The following is a 17,322-nucleotide window of genomic DNA, read 5'->3' on the forward strand; positions in this document are numbered from 1 at the left end:
CTGTGAGATGCAAAGAAAAATATCAGACTTGGTCAAGTCAAGGAAATTATTAGTATCCTCATAGGCTGAAATCCCTTCCTCAGTGGGAAAGAGAGACAAAACTGACCCGTGACCCAAGCTGCAAGAAGCAAATTCCCATCCCTTCTGGAATCGCTTTTCTGATCTCCCAATTTAATTGGAAAATAATCCAAAAATCCACAATTCTAGCCCCTGGACCATTGTCTCCAGAGTATAACCGTAACCTGGCACCATGTTCCGAGCTCTGAGAAATAGAATACTTCTTCATAGCTACACTGATGTAGGGATTTCTCAGAACTTGTTCTTCTCTTTTCACTCAGTCTTCTTTACACATAGACTTTTGTACACATCACCACCTCATTCTGCACTAAAAGAACTTATTTGTTCATAAGCATTTATTTGAGCCAGGAGGTGATGCACCCAGACACTCTGCTCCTGCTGTGCTGAAGTCTCCAGTCCCTTCTGAGAAGAGAGGCCAACCTTCATCTTTCACTCAGGTGTTGTGCTGACCTCACATGACTGGGCTTTGTGCCGGTAGGGTGACAGTGGCATGGAGAGCCATGAAGCTGTCTTTGCCGTCTCTTTCCATTGTGCCAGATTTGGGCAGAAATCTTACTCCCTCGTGTTTGGATGGAAACATTTTTAGTAATTGATACTGCACAGTCTCTTTCTTCACTCCCTGTTGGCTGGAATAGTGGAACAGAAAAAGTCTGAGTTTCCCTCTCTTATGTTAGCTGCACAGTTGTTTATTTCTGGTTCTTCCTGTGCTTTGTGTCTCCTGTTTTCTTTCCCTTTGCTGTCACTGAATCTGGATTTTTGTGGAGCTTTTTTTCCCCTTCCCATTTTTTAGTGAGAGAGGTGCTGGCATGTAGGGCCAGTCCCAGCTTCTGCCACATCCCACCCCGCTGTCTATCCCAGCAACCATCCCAGTGTCTAGTCCACCATTTTATGTTCAGTCTCTTTTCTTTCTGATTTTTATGAGACCTATGTCTGTGATCACTCCATGACCCTCCTCCTTAGTTGGTTTCTATCCAGCCTGGTTGCTATTATATTTATGCTCCTGATGCTCCTAGTGCCTTGTAAGCTGTGAGAACTAGGCTGACTATACTACTGGAACAGGCCCTGAAGACTATTTACACATTAACTCAGTTTGATTCCACAGTAGAGTTGATGAGGTCCACGTATTGGTTAAGGAGATTTTGAAAGGCTCCTTTTCTTGCTCCATCCTTACCTCCCCAACAGAAAGCATGAAAATCAGGATTGATTTTTCTTTTCCCCGTCTCTTGCTGAGAATTGTCCTAATATCTGTCTCACAATTGTCCTAACACTCATGACTAAATCATTGGGCTGCCCTTCTCTACCTCTCACTCCATACTCTTGAATCAATTATCCAGACTCAGCTGCTCTCAGTTTACCCAACAGCAAATGCAGACCTCACTATCCCACAATACAGCACAGGCTGAAGAGCAGAGAAGTGCAAGACCAGGTTGAAGGCATGGACACTGTGGTCATGTGTCTGCTCCCCAGTTTCCTGGGCTCAAATAATACTCAGCTTTCTTTTAAAAAAAATAAATACAGTTCATAGTCCTCATGGATACAAAAGACAGAAAATGTGACCCAAATGTCTCAGATGCACTGACATATGTCTGGGGCTGCAGAGTGACTCCAGCATGTGGAGAAGCTTCCTGACCCCACTGACTACTAAAACAACTTGGGCTTCTGTAGCTATGTGGGCTTCTTGTGGCTGATGGGTACTAATCTTTTGGTGCTTGAGGGAAGAGCGAGCTACCATAACTCGTCCAAGGAAGTGAAATTCAAGTCCAAATTGTTTAAGATACAAAGCTTATGTTAGATGGAAATTGATGACTAAGTTAAATATTTATTAGAAGATTAATACTGGCATATGCTGAGATGGTACCCTTTTAGAGGGAATTTATTTGAAAAGGAACGTGAAAAACAGGAAGATGGGAAAAAAGTGGTAGGATAAATGATTCTAATATGGAATTTGAGATAATGGAAATAATCACTGACCTATAGTGCTATAGTGTGCGCTAGGAAGGTGTGTTCAGTTTTCCATCCTGACCACTGTGCTCTGTTGTTTTTCCTTTTTCCTGTCCTTTCATATTTCTGTTTAGATTAAAAGTTCTTTGAGGCTGGGACTGTCTTCCTTTATGTTTGCACAGAGCCTTTCAGTGGTTTTGTAATTGTAGCCCTTAGGATCTATCTCAGCACAAGTAATAAATAAAAATAATTAAATGTCTATTTTCTCCCCGCTCTTGATTATTATCTGGTTTATGGTATTTTTTCCCCTCAGTATGTAGGAATCATTCTTCTGTTATGGTTCTCTTAAGGTGTTTTTGTATGTAGATGTTTTGGGGCTTTTGTACTATAGTCAGTGGAAACTTTTGTCGTTAAATATTAATATATGTTTGAAATATTGATGGCTGTGCCTCTGCAGTAGCCTGGCTCATACTTTAGCACTCTATTTATTACCAATATTATTCTCAGTTTTAAACTGAGGGCCTTGTGGGCTGGCGTGTTGGTGGAATGGGGCCCGCTCTAGCCATGTGGAGTGTTGCACCTGAGTTTTCTCAGTCTGGTGGGCTGTCAATCAATTTATGGTGCCCAGGTAGTCTGAAAACCCCTGTCTGTGCTTAAGTCTCTCAGGAGATTGGTAAGGGAACCCAGGCCCGCTCACTCCTCTGGGTTCCAGCTAATCATCTTTCTGGCTAGATTTGATTGAAGAAAAACTACTGAGTGGGAAAAGTCTCCACAACACAGGTTATAATACCAGAGGGTTAAATATTGAAGCCAAGCCCAGGAAATATTACTGGAGCAGCTTTAATGTACTACCTAAATTGTAACCAGTAATGACTTTCCAAGAGGGAACCCTTTTTGAATTTATGTACTGTGATTTGAAGTGAAAAGATGTCTGTTTCAAACACTAGCAGACAGCACTAAAAAACAAAGTTAGGTCCAATATCAATGATGTTTTCTATTGTCTTAATTTCTTTTACAGAACAGTTGTAGGCATTATTCATTGCTAAGAGGAAACTAAATGCATTTAAAAAATTTAAACTGAAATGAATAATATCCAATAATATCAAGACAGTTTTTTGGGTGATTTTGCTGTGCATATATTGGTGGAATATAGGGGGGTGTATAGGGGATTCCATTCACCCCAAGATGTTCAACTTTTGCATTGCCATGATATATTAGGGGCATGGTGGTTCTTAGTGAGCACAACATGATGAATGACTGACTCTGAGGACTTAGTTAATTTGTACAACTAATTTTAAACTACATCGACTTATAAGGGGAAAGATGAAGGACCCCAAATTCATTTCCTTCCCTACTGGGGAAGGATGGAAGGAGAAATCCTCTTTCATCAATGGAGTATTTAGAATCTTGTCATTATTCCTCATTTTGCTTCAACTTTCACATTACAAAATTACTAATTTCTTAAAAATTATTTACAAAAATATACAATTGCTGTGTGTTTAAAATTAAGACATTAAGGGCCCAATCCTGAAAGACGTGACCCCTCAGCATCTTGTGGGATGAGGCCTTCATAGAAATGTAAGACTGGAAGGGACCTTGATCATCTAGTCCAGTCCCCTCCACTGAGGCAGGGCTAAATTATCTAGACTATCCCTAACAGGTATTTGTCTAATATGTTCTTAAAAACCTCCAATGACAGAGATGCCACAACCTCCCTAGATAATTTGTTCCAGTGCTTAATTACCCTTATAGTTAGGAAGTTTATTCTCCAAGTCTAATCTAAATCTCCTTTGCTGCAATTTAAGACCATTGCTTCTTGTCCTGTCCCCAGTGGTTAGGGAGAACAATTTGTCACCCTTCTTTCTATAACAGCGCTATACATGCTTGAAGACTGTTATCATGTGCTTCTTTCCCCCCCTCACCCCATCTTCTCCAGATTGAAAAAAGTGGATCTGTTTTAATCTTTCCTGTAGGTCATGTTTTCAAGACCTTTCCTTTTTCATGCTCTCCTCTGCAGGGCCGGTGCAAGGAAGTTTCGCGCCTCCTCCACTGAGCCAGTGCTGCTCTAATTCTCCTCCCCGCCCAGGCTTGCGGCGCTAATTGGAGGAGACTTAGAGCAGGGGCTGTGTGCTTAGTGGAGGAGGCAGAGCGGAGATGAGCTGGGGTGGGGAGCTGTTCCCCTGTGCGCCCCTCCCCCGTTACTGCGGGCAGCCCTCCCCACGCGCCCCCCCACCCAGCTCACCTCCACTCCACCTCCTCGCCTGAGGGGACTTTTAGGTGCCCCCAGCCACTAGGCACCCCCAACCACTAGGCGCCCTAGACAGCCGCCTAGTTTGCCTAAATGGTTGCACCGGCTCTGCTCCTCTGGACTCTCTCCACTTTGTCCACATTTTTACCAAAATGTGGTGCCCAGAACTGGACACAGTACTTCAAGGCCTTATCAGCACTGAGCAGAGTGGAAGAATTACTACTTCTGTCTTGTTTACAGTACTCTTCCTAATACATCCCAGAATAATGTTCGCTTCCTTTTACAACAGTATTATATTGTTGACTCATATCTAGATTGTGATCCATTATAACCCCCCAATCTTTTCTGCAATACTCCTTTCAAGGCAGTTATTTCCCTTTTTGTATGTGTGCAAATTATTATTCCTTCCTAAATGTAATATTTTGCATTTTTTCCTTACTGAATTTCATTGTGTTTGTGTCAGACCATTTCTCCAATTTGTCAAGATCACTTTGAATTCTAATCCTGTCCTCCAACCATTTGCAGTCCCTCCCAGCTTGGTATCATCCACAAACTTTATATGTGTGCTCTCCATAACATTATCCAAATCACTTATGAAGATATTGAATAAAACAGAACAGGTCCTTGGGGAACCCCACTTGATATGCCTTTCCAGCTCAGTTGTGAACCACTGATAACTACTCTCTGGATATGGTTTTCTGACCAGTTACGTACCTACCTTATAGTAGGTTCTTCCTGGCTATATCTCTCTAGTTTGCTTATAAAATGATCATGTGAGACTGTATCAAAAGTCTTATTAAAGTCAAGGTACCACATTTATCACTTCCCCCTTCCTATTCACAAGGCTTGTTACCCTGTCAAAGAAGAATATTAGATTGATTTGACATAATTTGTTCTTGAAAAATCCACGTTGACTGTTACTTATGACCTTTCTTTCTTCTAGATGCTTACAAATTGTTTGATTACTTTCTCTGTTATCTTTCTGAGTACCGAAGTTGAACTGACTAGCCTATAATTCCATGGGTCATCCTTATTTCCCTTTTTATAGATGATTATATTTGCCCTTTTCCAGTCCTTGGGTATTTCTCCTGTCCTCTAAGAGTTCTCAAAATAATTGCTAATGGCCTGGAGATCTCTTCAGTCAGTTCCTTAAGTGTTCTAGGATGTATTTCATCAGGCTCTGCCAACTTGATAACATATAACTTGTCTAAGTAATTCTTAACTTGTTTTTTCCCTATTTTAGCCTCAGATCCTATCCCATTTACGCTGATGTTCACTGTGTTAGTCGTCCAATCACTGCTAACTTTTTGGTGAAAACTGAAACGAAAAGGCATTTAATATTTTAGCCATTGGTACGTTTTCAATTATTATCTTTCCTGCCTCATTGAGAACTGGGTCTTCCCTGTTCTTGGTCTTCCTCTTGCTTCTCGTGTATTTGTAAAATGTTTTCTTGTTATGTTTTATGTACCTAGCTAGATACATAAAATAATCTAATTTTTTGCCTGTCCTTTCATGTTCCTGGTGGGTTTTTTTTTAATATTCATCCTTCATAATTTGACTTAATTTCCACTTCTCTTTTGAGCTTCAAGCAATCTCCTGGTTAAGCCTTTCTTTCATTCTTCCTCTCTTTCATACTCATTGGGATAGTTCGCTCTTGTGCTCTTAATAATTTTTTTTCTTTCCTCCTGTTCCTTAGAATCACTTTCACCCAAGCTGCCTTCTTCCTTTAAATTCTTAGCTAGTTCCTCCCTGTTCATCAGAATCAAATCTAGAATTGCCTCTCCCCTAATTGCTTTCCCTAACTTCTGTAATAGAAAATTGGTCTCCAGTGCATTCCAATAACTTTTTGGATAACCTGTGCCCTGCTGCATTTTTCCCCAACAGATGTCTGAGGAGTTGAAATACCCCATCAGTACCAAGTCATGTGCTTTGGATGATTGTGTTAGTTGTTTAAGAAAAGGCTTATTCACCTCTTTTTCCTGGTTAGGTGCTCTATAGTGGAAACCTACCATGACATCACCCTTGTTTTTTTTTTCTTTTATCCTTCCCTAGAGACTTTCAACAGGTCTGCCTCCTTATAGGCTTTAAGACAGAGATGGGCAAACTATGGCCTGCGGGCCACACGGGACCATCCTGCCCAGCCCTTGAGCTCCCAGCTGGGGAGGCTAGCCCCTGGCTCCTCCTCTGCTGTCCCCCACTGCACGGGCAGCACAACTTGCACCCACCCACGTCCCAGGCTTTCCAATAAAGCAGTCCTGCTGCTCTGAGCAGCATGGTAAGGGGGCGGGGAGCGGGGGTTGGATAAGGGGGGCAGGGGGTCCCAGGGGGCAGTCAGGGAACAGGGAGCAGGGGGTGGTTGGATAGGCATGGGAGTCTCGGGGGGTGGTTAGGGGGTGCTCAGGGGATGAGGAGCAGGGGAGGTTGGATGGGTTGTGTGTTCTGGGTCGTGGTGGTCAGGAGACAGGAAACAGGGGGTAGTTGGATAGGCATGGGAGTCCTGGGGGGCGGTTAGGAGCAGGGGGGTGGTCCCAGGAGGTGGTGATCAGGGAACAAGGAGCAGAGGGATTGGATGGGTCATGGGTTCTTGGGGGCCTGTCAGGGGTTGGGGGATGGACAGGGATCAAGGCAGTCAGGGGACAAGGAGCAGGGGGCATTTGGATGGGAGTGGGGCCCTGGGGGGACATTTAGGGGCAGGGGGTACTGGAAGGGGGTGGTCAGGGGACAAGGAGCTGGCCGGGGGGTTGGATGGATCAGGGGTTCTGAGGGGGCTAGTCAGGGGATGGGAAATGGGAGGGGGCAGGAGCCAGGCTGTTCAGGGAGGCACAGCCTTCCCTACCCTGCCCTCCATACAGTGGCCAAACCCGACGTGGCCTTAGGGCCAAAAAGTTTGCCCATCCCTGCTTTAAGATCATTAAAGCAAAATTAAGGTCCCTGTCTACACTATGAAGCAGCAGAGTTGGGGAACCAGTTAGAATAGGATTGTTCCCAGTTGGTGCCTAGTTAAAATTTGGGGATATTTAATGTGTGCGCTTAGTTTGAAGCCAAGCAAAACTCATCTGATCTGAGGTGCTCCCATGACACTGTCAGTAGAGGAAGAGAGTTGTCATTTACAGCATAATAGGATGGAGATGGATGTGTTTGTGTCTATGTCTCTATAATGGAAATGGAGGTTTATTGTTCATAAAATTACGCAGTTATGTATCACTTAATATCTGTAAGTTTGAGAGAGTTTATCTGAACAGGTGGTGGCTCTTCCAAGAAAACAGTTTTATGTGAACATAGTTTTCATTGTCTGCCAGGCAAGCCTTAGTTTTAAATTGGACGAGACAGGAACCAGAGAGATTGTGTATCATGATTTCATCATAATTAGTAGCTGTGCTAATAGCCAGGACATAGGCTAATGCTGGAATTGTGCTGGCCTGGGTATTTCCCTATTGTGTCAAAGAAGACAGAGACCTCATTTTTATGTATAATAGTCAGATGTTTAGCATTTTGATCAATCTTCCATAGAAGGTGAAATTCTCTCTCTCTCTCTCTCTCCTAGTTAACTGTATTCTATATTTAATCTGTTTTTGAGTCTCTTTTGTCTTCCCTTTCTCCACTCTAGTGGCTGTCTTTCACGCTTTTGTGGACTGGCATCTTAGCTACTTTGATCAAGTATCTGTATTTATTTTCAGTTGCATCAACACAAATTGGCTCAGACCTATGCTGTATTGAGTTAGTTGTTTATAATTGCCTTACATACACATAGTATGCATTTATGAACTGTTCCAAAATTGTAGTTGTTGTTACTTTCCAAGTGTGTTACTGTTCTCTACAGCCTTTCAAAATAAGATATCACTCCATTATTTTTCATTTTTTTAAAAGTTAAAATTGCTTATCTACCTACCAGCATAATTTTAACCTGTGCTTTATAGAAAAAAAGAAAACACAAGGTACCTTAGAAAGGTGCATTTGTAGAACCATATTAAGCACTTTTTAATATTGTTTGACTACTCTAATATTATAAGTAGCCTTGAAAACTAAGTAGTCCAGTTAACTACAGTGATCATAAAACAAAAACGAATGCCATATTATTGATATAAATCAACCCATAACAAGAAGAAAAAAGACAACTACAGAATCATAGGCCTGGAAAGACCTTGAGAGACCGTACCACTTTCAGGAGTCTGATTTGTCTTGCGTACCCCCAACTTTCACCTCAGTTAAAAATTACTATTTACAAAATCAGACCTAAAAATACTGAAGTGTCACAGCACACTATTAGTAAATTTTTTTCTTATTTTTACCATCTAATTATAATATCAATTGGAATATAAATATTGTACTTACATTTCAGTGTATAGTATATAGAGCAGTATGAACAAGTCATTGTATGAAATTGTAGTTTGTACTGACTTCGCTAGTGCTTTTTATGTAACCTGTTGTCAAACTAGGTAAATGTCTAGATAAGTTGATGTATCCCCTGAAAGACCTCTATGTACCCCCAAGAGTACACGTACCCCTGATTGGGAACTACTGATCTAGACCGTCCCTGACACGTTTGTCTAAACTGCTTTTTAAAATCTCTAATGATGGAGATTCCACAACCTCTCTAGGCAATTTATTCCAGTGTTTGACCACCCTGACAGTTAACAGGTTTTTTCCTAGTGTCCAACCTAAACTGCCCTATGTACTAATAATATAGCTTAATGTATTGTAGCCTGCTGCCAACAGAGGGGGGCAGTTTCCTATGGGTGCACACACTTGAACATTTTGTCCAGGAAAAGATAGTAATGCAACATACTGCATTAGCCAGTACAGTACTCTAAAATCAGAACTGATTGTGCTTTGCTCCCAGAATATTAATTTTAGGAGCTGTAATTCATAACTTAGTTATGAATTGTATATGCTGTGTGCATATGCAGTTGTGGAATTAACAAGACTTGTGCTAGATTTCACAGATAAATCTCACTACTTGTTTGTTCATCTGTTTTTCCTCCCTTTATTTGCATGTCATCTACTTAGATTGTAAACTCTTTGGGACAGAGATTATTTCTTCTTGCCTGTCTAAAACACTGAGCACATCATTGAAGCTGTACAAACAATAGTAATTAAAAAATGTCCCTTCTTTCTCAGCTATGAATCTTCCCACAAATAGGACACTTAGTTAGAGAATGTAAATCATTTTTATAATTTAATTTTCTGTATGAGGGTCATTAGCTTTGTGGAAAACCAGAAACACCGTGTGGTTCTGCTGCTCGGTATTGTTTGGGCAATACCTCATAAGCCCCTATTATATTTTTCTTCCTGTATAGCTAGTAATGATTGTGCTCTTCCAAGCTGGCTTTTGGTTCTACCCCAACTGTTAATGGAATACAGTACACTGATGGCCTATTTTAATCTTTTTTTTTTCCCCAAGTGAAAATTAAGTGGCTATCTTGCTGGATATGATTTTAAGCAGATTGGTGTAATTAATCTTTGTCATCAACTTGAATTCATACAGTGTCTGGTTAGTGTCTGTCTGAATGTATGCATAAGCCATTCTGCTGGCACGCGGTTCTAAGAGCTAGCTGAAGCTGTAGGAACTGGCAGTGAAGAGATCTGATGTTTATGTGTAGCTGAGTTTTCATGAACACTTTAAATTATTGATCTGTCTCTTTTAAGTTTACAATAAGCAGTGTAAATCAAAAGCTGTGGTATTAATGAATAATGATAATGGTATTCTGTTTCTGCTCAGGCGCTTTAAAACTTTTCTTCTAATCTCTAAGGCAATATCTACCTAGGCTGAGTCTTCCAGCAGGCTTCAGAATACAGTTGTATAGTAAGAAGAACTAGTATTAAGGCCTGGCCATACATATACACCTACATAAGCCCTGTGGAGCAAAGAGTGTTTTCTTGTGTATGTATACGGATTTAGGACAGTAAAGCATGCTAGCATAATTTTAATATTAATACTGTTCAGAACTATATGATGAAAGTGAGATAAATATTTGGATGGGTAGATCCTACCTAGAGCTAGGGAATTTTAAAGAAAAATATTTTGTATGACGTTCATCCAAACTTCTAATCTAATTCACTTTAGCCTTTTGTGTTCACTTTCTGCAAACAGGCTGAGTTTTGCTAGCAAAAACATACATGGAAAATATATTACAGATTTGCATGTGCAAGTATTTTCTTGCAGAAACCAACTTCATGTGTTGTAAGTCTTTATCCTTGAAATGTCTTGTGCACGTTCATCCAGCTAGGGAGCAGAAACAATACCATGTGACTTACCGGTTCAGTGACAGCGCTTTCAAGCATTTGATCACCGTATAGGATGAAAGACTTTTTTATATATATAATATATGTAGACAGACAGACAAATAAAGATATCTATAGGACAAATATGAGAAACTAATACATTCATAGAAATCACAGATATAGGGTTAGATATTCCATTAGCAGAGAAATGAGACTAAGTAAACTCTTCATTGCAGTTTACTGTTAACAACTGAGCAAGTAATTTTGAAGTTCAGCTGTGTGAATGGAAATAATATTTATCTGGTATAATGATCAGTGATAGGTCAACCTTGGTTCAGAGGTTTGGTTTGGATAAGGCCCCAGAAAAATTGGGTAATCCTCCAAAGTACCTAAACATTTTTTTTTGCCTGCAGAATCAGGGGGGAATTATCAGGAGATTAGGGTATCTTGTGAGATTTCCAGTGTTTCCTGTATCTGGCCAAGTCAGACATATTATAGGGGAAGAACCTTTCATATGGTATCCTGGCACTTCCAGTTGTGCTCTTGGTCTCAGCTGAAGCTCAGGAATACTTGGCCTAGTTAGAAACAGAGGTCCAAGGTATAATTGTAGGATTTGATAAAGGCTTGGCTTTGGAAATACACGTCAGCCCCCATTGTGCATCATATGCACATGGTTTCTGAAGGTAGGTTTCTGCTGCAATTAGACACTCATGGCTGGCCCATGACAGCTGATTCAGGCTCACAGATCTCAGGCTAACCGGCTGTTTAATGGTGGTTTAGACATTTGAGCTTGGCTGGGGCATGGGCTGTAGGACTCTGCAAGGAGGGAGGATCTCAGAGCTCATGCTGAAGCCTGAGCCTGAAAGTCTCCACCACCATTAAACAGCCCCTTAGCCTGAGTCTGAGTCAGCTGGCATGGGCCAGCCATGGGTGTCTAATTGCAGTTTAGATGTACTCTCAGACATCTTCCTTTCTCCTCTGGTTACTTGGTGCCTTTAGTAGCCTGGGCAGCAAACCCACCAATTTCCCAAAGGGACTCTGAACTAAACTTGTCACAGAAGTTACTGGAGTTACTGCAGGAATGGATTTGGCCCCACGGAGGACTGGAATATACTGTAGTTTAACATCAGTGAGGGCTACAGGAGCACATCTCACTTTTGCCACAAATCCAAGTCTGTTAGGAGGCTTATCTATATTGCTTACCCTAACGTAACTCTGACTGATGTAATACTCTTCCGAGAAAACTGCAAGGCATAGGGTGAGTTAAATCAAACAAAGGCTCCTGTCAGCTCTATACCAGTTTTCAAACAAATCACTGTTGCTGTCTCTCTCTAAAGAACAAACAGGTGTGTCCTCCTCACTGCAACATAGTCTAAAGAACTGGGCTCAAACTTTTGTTAAAAAAAATTACTCTTGGCAGCGTTCAAAAAGTTTCAAGTCAATTGTGTGCAAACAGACTTGAGAACAGATTCTGTTATACAGGTTTAAATATAGTAGAGGTGACCATCTGCTTTCCTATGCTATTATGACTGCTAAATACATCAAATCTGGCATTTATATATCCGTTCAGATCATTATAAAACTTTTTAAATTGTTTGCTTCAGTGAATATTTTTGAGATAGAAGAAGCCACTTAGTATGCTCAGTGGTAAATGGGGTTTCCGAAGGATCACAAGGAAGATTGTTTAACTGATGTGTTTTTGTTTCCATCTGTGGTCTCTGCCAGTTAAATTGATTCCATTATTTTAAGAATGGGTCTTTATCCTACACATTCTCTTTGATATACAAATCAATCATGTCATGGTGTGTCCTCTTCTCCAGTCCCCCACTCCAAATGAGCATTTTGCATTCTACAATTGAAATGCTAGTTTCACAGTGTGCTGCTAATTCACGTATATCCTATCCTTTATTTTTTGTTGCTTTTCTTTCTCCCCAGAGTGTTCCTATTTAACTATGGCTATTTTTACAGGTCAGAACTGTACTTAGTCTTCAAAAAGGAATGTAGGGCTTCCAATAAAATGTTTTATAAAAATTTTCTGTACACATTATCTGAGTCCCTTGAAACTTTCTTGCTGGGAACTGTTAACCATCTACTGTTTTAAGCTGTTAAACATCTATAAAAGATAAAGTAAATAAGCTCTGGCTTTGATGGCCTCTTGGGTACCTTTTAAAAACAATAAAAATTTAGAAGTGCAGAAGTCTCAATGATTTCAGAGTTGTCCATGCAGTGAAGTGAACTAGTGAATTTTGCCTCTTGGTGACTTTTGAGAAATGGTCTATCACAGTGCATGTCACTCACCGCCTCCTGCTCGCTGGCTTGGGGATTAGCTTGAGGATGATCCCCCTGTCCACCGTCTGCACGCTATCATTCAATCTCCATCGTCTGCCTGCAGCCCCTCTTGCCACCTCAGGAACTGCAGCATCCTCTTTGTGGCTCGAACCTCTGGCCGTGTCACTGTCTGTCTGTATTTGTCCTTTCTGAGACAGTTGAGCGCCTAGTCCTGCCGCTTCCCCAGTGGCAAGCAGTGGGGGGGTCCCAGTCCAGCCCAGGGACCCTCCAGACCACAGTCACTTACTGCGTTTCTTTGACTCTCCTATTGCTGCATGTCTCTGGGCCACTTACTTGCAGCCACAGCCCCCTCCTCAGTCTCAGCAGCCTGCCCAGAGCTCCTTCTCTTCTTCCTAGGTTACTGCTCTGTCCAAGGTGCTATATTCCAGCCTATTCCCGACACAGTCTTCTCTCCTTGATCTCCAGGCAGCTACTGACCCTACTGTGCCCTGAGGCTCTTTTTATATGGGCCTGTTGGGATTTTCAGTGGCTTAAGAAGAGTACTTCCTACTCTGCTGTCTACATTGGGACTCTGCTCCCAGGCAGAGCCAGCAATAGTGATTGCACCATTGGTGCACTTGGTAAATTTGAACTTGAGTTTTATTTTTCTGTCATCCTATGCTCTACTAACTAAAGAGCATTAATGTTTTGGTGTGCCAGATGGAACAATCTTTGCAGCCATTCCAGCACTCTAGATGGTGTAGTATGCACAGTGACAACTGTGATGGGACATCAGGAAGGCCCTCTCACTTCTTTGAACAGCTTGTCAGGCACAGGGCGCTTCCAAAAATGCCCTTAATTGATGAACATGGGCCTCTTAGGAGCACTCCTGTAATAAAGGTCTGACACACAAGAATTATAATTAGAGGTTGAATTTGGTTACCCAGACACACCCCATCATGTGTTGGGTGAGGATCTATTTATTCCAATGACTGCTGTTAAGCTTACAGCATCACACTTAAAATTTTGATTTAGAGCTGTGATAGTTTCAGGAGAGACAATTTCCTCTCTCTATGCAGGAGGAACAACAACCATTAGGAACTGTCAAGAAGTGTGTGTGCAAAAAGCAGCACTTGCCCAGCCAGTACTGTAAGTTGGTTATTATACAAAGTAAAAGTTGCAAGGATTAAAGAGAGCCTCACTGGAGTCAGTGATAATTTATCAGCATTTTCTGCATATTTCCATCGACACACATGGCCATGTGTAACAAGATGGGCTTAGGCAAGTTAACAAAGGAAAAGAAGGAGGGAGCCAAATAGAGGGAGTAACTGTTATAATCTGGGAAGTTATTTCTGTACAAACACAGTAGGGGGATGATAAATCTACTGTCTTCTGAGCATCTAACTCACTGACAGGAAAAGTGATAGCAAAGAGCCAACTACAGACAAAAGTCAGTCAAAAAATTGATTCTTTTAGAGCAGAGGTTTTCAAATGTAATTGCACCACGCCCCCTGTCTGACAACAAAAATTACTACATGACCCCAGAAGGGGGTACCAAAGCCTGAGCCCGGATAAACCCCAATGCCCTGGGAGGGGAAGCAAAGCTTGAGTCCTGCCACCCTGGGGGAGGGGCAAAGCAGAAGCCCAAAGGCTTCAGCCCCAGACTGGAGGCTGTCATAACCTAGTCCCAGATTTGGACCTTAGCATCCAAAATATGGGGGTTAGCATGAAAACCTCCAAGCTTAGTTACCAGCTTGGACCTGGTAAAGCTGCCACCACCCAAAAAATTAGAGTGTTTTGGGGCACTCTGGTCCCCCCAAAAACCTTCCCTCGGGACCCCAAGACCCAAATCCCTTGAGTCTCACAACAAAGGGAAATAAACCTTTTCCCTTCCCCCCTCCAGGTGTTCCTGGAGAGAGACACAGAAGCAAGCTCCGTGAATCTAAACAGAGGGATTCCACCTTCCCTGTTTCCAGTCCTAGAAACAGAAGTACTTCCCTCTTCACCCAGAGGGAATGCAAAGTCAGGCTAGTAAATCTAACACACACAGATTTCCCCCTGACTTCTTCCTCCCACCAATTCCCTGGTGAGCACAGACTCAATTCCCTGGAGTCCCCCACTAAAGAAAAACTCCAACAGGTCTTAAAAAGAAAGCTTTATATAAAAAGAAAGAAAAAGTACATAAAAATGGTCTTTCTGTATTAAGGTGACAAATACAGGGTCAATTGCTTAAAAGAAATATGAATAAACAGCCTTATTAAAAAAGAATACAATTCAAAGCACTCCAGCAACTACACACATATAACTACAAAAAACCAAACCTATCTTTTTGTACTTACAACTGGGAAACAGAAGATTAGAAAGCAGGAAATAGAAAAATCCTTCCCATAGCCGAGAGGGACAGATACAAGACAAAGGACTCCGACACAAACTTCCCTCCACCCAGATTTGAAAAAGTGTTGTTTCCTGATTGGTCCTCTGGTCAGGTGTTTCAGGTTACTTCTTTCCAGGTGAAAGAGACATTAACCCTTAGCTATCTGTTTATGACAGAGGCCTGTAACCTTCAGCCCTGGGTCACAGGGCTCAGGCCTCTGGCTTTGGCCTCAGCAAGTCTAACGCCAGCTCTGGTGACCCACTTTGGGGTCCCGACCCACAGTTTGAGAACTGCTGTTTTAGAGCACGTCCACTAAGGCTGTGGTTGACTCAGCTTGTGTTGGCTTACAACTGCCAACGTGTGTATGTTGCTCAGGCATGTGCACACTTGGCTGCTTATATCTGAGCTGTGCATCCTCATCACTAGCAAATGCGGCATTCCATGGGTAGGTATCCCGGCGTACCTCTGGCACATTCTCTTCCAGGACATTTTTGCAGTGCTATGTGGAATACCAGTAATTTGCCCAGGGATTTCTGTGAACTAGGATTCAAGATCCCACAGTGTCACTTTTTCTGTCTCATAATTCTAATTCCATCCCATAATTTTCATGCCATTTTTTAAGTTCCAGTATTTTCTTATGCCACTTTTTGGTCCCTGCCATCTCTCCGAAAGAAGCAGGATCCCTGCACAGCTCACTACAATTCTCATGAACATTGCTAATACAGGACACATGATTTTCCTGTGTCTAAAGACATTCAGTGACTACTGCTACGATGGCTGGTGTGGAGATGAAGATGAGGCAGAGGAATGAATGACGGACCCAGTACATAGAAATATCAGAGTGTTGCTGGCATTCATGGAGCTTCTCCACATTGTGCATTGGTGCTTCTGGGGCTAAGAAATGAGCATTAAGTGGTGGGAATCACATCAAAATGTAGATTTGGGTTGATGGAACTTTCAGATATGGAAGGCTACGTTCCTGGATCTGTGTGCTGAGCTCTCTCCAGTCCTCCAGTTCAGGGACACCAGAATGATTGCTGGATTGACAATGGAAAAGCAAGAGGCAATTGTGCTCTCAAAGCTTGCTGTTTCAGATTGCAATCAGTCAGTGGGCTATCCAGTTTGGAGTGGGAAGACCACAGTGGGAGCTTTTGTCATCCAAATGCACAAGGCCATTAGATGTCTTCTGCTGCACAAGACTGAGACTCTTGGCAATGTGCAGGAAATAGTAGATGGATTTGAAGCAGTGGGCTTCCCAAACTGAGGTGGAGCAGTAGACTGGATGCATATCATTGTTCTGGCACTCTCTCTCCTTGCCATGAGTGCAGGAAATGAAAAAGGTATTTTTGATGGTTATGCAAGCAGTAGTAGATCACCAGGTATGCTTTCTGATATTAATGTGGGCTGGTCAGCACAGGTGCATTATGGTGACATCTTCAAGCATAGAGGACTCTTCCAAAGGTTGCAAGTAGGGACATTCTTCCTTGATTGGCACATTCACGTTGATGATGTTGAAATGGCAATAGTGATTCTGGGGGACCCAGCCTACACCTTCTGGGTCATGGAACCATAACACTGGACACCTTGACAGAACCAAGGAAAGATTCAACTACTGGCTGAGCAGGTGCAGGGTGACTGTTGAATGTGCATTTGGTAAACCCAAAGCTCACTGGCAATGCTTAATGACTAGATTGGATCTCAAGGGGGCAAACATTCTTATTGCTGTGCTTGTGCATTACATAATATTCTTAAAGTGAGGGGGAAAGCAAGGGTTGTAAGGAGAGATTTCACTCTGAATGTTCTGAGGTGCCCTGCAGCACCTTAAATAAAGGCTTGCAGAAAAATCTTGGAAGGGGTTTAAATATCATAAAATGTTTACCTTTCCCAATTGACATAATTAAGCTGGTGACCATATCAGAACACTTGGACTTGCATAAAACTGTAGCTAGTTTTAAGGCTTTAATTACGTAGAACTAATGATAGTTCAAAATTAGAAAATCCAACCTGGAGGATCAAAATGGTAGAGATGGGGATGAGAGTGGAAAGTTCTAGCAAACAAGACGGTGTTGGAGGAGGAACATAGGTCTAGAATCCAAAATGGTATCAGGGGAGGAGCTTTTCCTATCTAAAAATAGGTATGAGGTCAGAGGGAGGAGATAGGCAGGAAATACAAATATGCTAATAGAAAGGA

The 17,322-nt window shown here is 42.0% G+C and overlaps 1 long non-coding RNA gene across 3 annotated transcripts in view; it reads left to right on the top strand.

Annotated features, from left to right (window-relative positions):
- The first annotated feature begins 307 nt into the window (after positions 1-307).
- The window catches only part of LOC115646576, a 47,804-nt gene continuing 30,789 nt past the window's right edge, over positions 308-17,322 (top strand). For all 3 annotated transcript variants that reach the window (XR_003999070.1, XR_003999069.1, XR_003999067.1), the window contains exons 1-3: positions 308-318; positions 557-563; positions 16,593-16,599. This is a non-coding gene — a long non-coding RNA (uncharacterized LOC115646576). The remainder of the gene's footprint in view (positions 319-556; positions 564-16,592; positions 16,600-17,322) is intronic.

This window comes from Gopherus evgoodei, chromosome 1, assembly GCF_007399415.2.
Source record: "Gopherus evgoodei ecotype Sinaloan lineage chromosome 1, rGopEvg1_v1.p, whole genome shotgun sequence".
NCBI classification, from domain to species: Eukaryota; Metazoa; Chordata; order Testudines; family Testudinidae; genus Gopherus; species Gopherus evgoodei.